Source organism: Sardina pilchardus, chromosome 6 (genome assembly GCF_963854185.1).
Source record: "Sardina pilchardus chromosome 6, fSarPil1.1, whole genome shotgun sequence".
NCBI classification, from domain to species: domain Eukaryota; kingdom Metazoa; phylum Chordata; class Actinopteri; order Clupeiformes; family Clupeidae; genus Sardina; species Sardina pilchardus.
In genome coordinates this window covers 13,955,078-13,957,577 of record NC_084999.1, presented here as the reverse complement: position 1 = coordinate 13,957,577, position 2,500 = coordinate 13,955,078, and the positions used below count along the sequence as shown (strand labels likewise).

The window sequence follows — 2,500 nt, the reverse complement described above, 5'->3', positions numbered from 1 at the left end:
CAGCACGGTACAACGCAGCACGGTACAACACAGCACGGTACAACACAACACAACACAACACAACACAACACAACACAACACAACACAACACAACACAACACAACACAACACAACACAACACAACACAACACAACACAACACAACACAAACACAACACAAACACAACACACCAGTACCTTGAAAACACCCACTGACCAACACGCACAGCAATACTGACTTCAGCTCAACACACATGGAGTTACTGACTGAACGCTAAAACACTGAGCTGGCCACTGAAGCTCATCAGCTCCATAAGCATCAGATAGCATAGAGCTGCTGCATTCAGTAATCATCTCCTCTCCCTAGTAGAGTTGAGGGGATTAACTGACCCAAGTTTGTTTGACTGTGAGGAATTGGGCAACTCCATAAGGCATCGAATGATATATTGAAAACGTACAGCTCCCCACTAGATCCCCACTATACACCGACTGATGTACTGACATCTGGGACATACAGCTCCACACTACATGAACTCATTAGAGTCTCTTCACACCAGTCGGAGCTGAAGTGGATCACGGAGCTCTGACAACACAGCTGAGCTGAGGTGAGATGAGTGTGCAGTTCACCCCACCGCCACTAGAGGGCCCTGCAGTCTGAACGATGCAGCGAGGCGCCGGTGAGGAGAGGTGGAGGCAGGGATGATCCTGCATGCCCACCACACACACACACACACACACACAAAAATGCTCTCTCTCTCTCACACACACACACACACATGCTCACACACACACACACACTCTCACACACACACACACACACACATGCACACACGCACGCACACACGCACAGGGCTGTGTGAGGGGCTGGTTGTAAGAGCTGCTCAACATCACGGGGCTGAACCCAGGTGACCCCTGAGCAGCAACCTCTTCAACTGCCGCCCCGTAACAGAGGCAGCGCATTGAGGCAGGACAGGAGTGGGCCGAGGGCACGCAGAGAGCGCACGCTAAACATGAACCACATGTGCGCACACACACAGCCGCCCCGCACTCACACAAATCACACACGCATTTATTACTCCAATAACAATGTTTGCTTAACAAATTGAATGTGACACAGGACGAGTTTGTGTTTGTGGATGTGACACGGGGTGATTGGGTGATTGTGTGTGTGTGTGTGTGTGTGTGTGTGTGTGTGTTGATGTTAGTGTGCGGCGAGAGCTCTCAGGCAATGAGCTGCTAGAGCACTGATCACTCATCGGGGACCAGCGAGAGTCCAGCCAAGAGAAGCGCGGGAGAGGACCTGAGAGAGGCCTTCCACGAGACGTGTGTGAGACGCCAGAGATCTGCGCTCACGATAGATCAGAGGGGTGAGGTGTGTGTGTGTGAGAGAGACAGAGAGAGAGAGGGAGAGAGGGAGAGAGAGAGAGAGAGAGAGAGAGGGAGGGAGAGAGCGAGAGAGAGAGAGATGGACAAAGAGGGAGAGAAGAAAACAGAGAAGACAAAGCCATCTAGAGAGCAACAGCAGTGACTCCTGTGTGTGTGTGTGTGTGTGTGTGTGTGTGTGTGTGTGTGTGTGTGTGTGTGTGTGTGTGTGTATATGTGTGTGTGAGTATGTGTATGTGTGAGTGTGTGTATGTACTGTATGTGTGTGTGCTGTTAGCATTAGCATCATAGATGCAAGTCATCGTAAACAGTCTCCGTTGAGATGACCCTTACACAAACCATCTCCACCCCTCCCCTTCCCCCCAGGACTTCCCCTTCCTGTGAAGGTCGTCGTCGGCGGCTAAATATTTTTATATTGTGTTCCATTAAGAAGCTTTATGAAGTGAAGGAGGCGCGCTGTGCTGTGCTGTGTGGCGCCGCCGGACCCCCCCAACCCCCCCCCCCTCTCTCTCTCTCTGTGTAAACAGCGCGGGACACAGCTGAGCGCCGTAAAGCAGCCAGAGCAGCACAGCACCGCCGCTAGACACGAGTAAATATTTAACTCTGTTTCATCCGCAGGAGGAGGAGAGAGAGAGAGGGAGAGGAAAGAAGAAAGGATGGGATTTATCTGTGTGTGTGTGTGTGTGTGTGTGTGTGTGTGTGTGTGTGTGTGTGTGTGTGTGTGTGTGTGTGTGTGTGTGTGTGTGTGTGTGTGTGCGCACTTATGCGTGTGTTATCACTTGTGTTTCATGAGTGAGTGATTCTGTGTGCGTGTGTGTGTGTGTGTACATTGGAGGTGAGTGAGGATGAGAGACACACACACACACACACACACACACAGAGAGGAGCATCCTCCATCCTGCTGCTCCTCCAGCACTGAGTCACTCAGCAACACCAGCAGCAGCAGCAGCAGCATCTATGAATCAGTGGAGAGAACAGGGGAAGCCCCGGCCTGCCCAGTCCAGTCCAGCCCAGCCCAGCCCTGCCCCACCGCAGCCTCCTCAGGCCCCAGGCCTCAGGCCAGCCATGGTCTCCCCATGACAATGCATCATAATCTAAACAAATACACTAAGTGGTCAGTGGTCAGCATGTGTTCGTCT

At 52.1% G+C, this 2,500-nt stretch overlaps 1 protein-coding gene across 2 annotated transcripts in view; it reads right to left on the bottom strand.

Annotated features, from left to right (window-relative positions):
* The window catches only part of LOC134082664 (intermembrane lipid transfer protein VPS13B-like), a 360,061-nt gene that overhangs the window by 113,039 nt on the left and 244,522 nt on the right, over window positions 1–2,500 (bottom strand). The window lies entirely within an intron of this gene.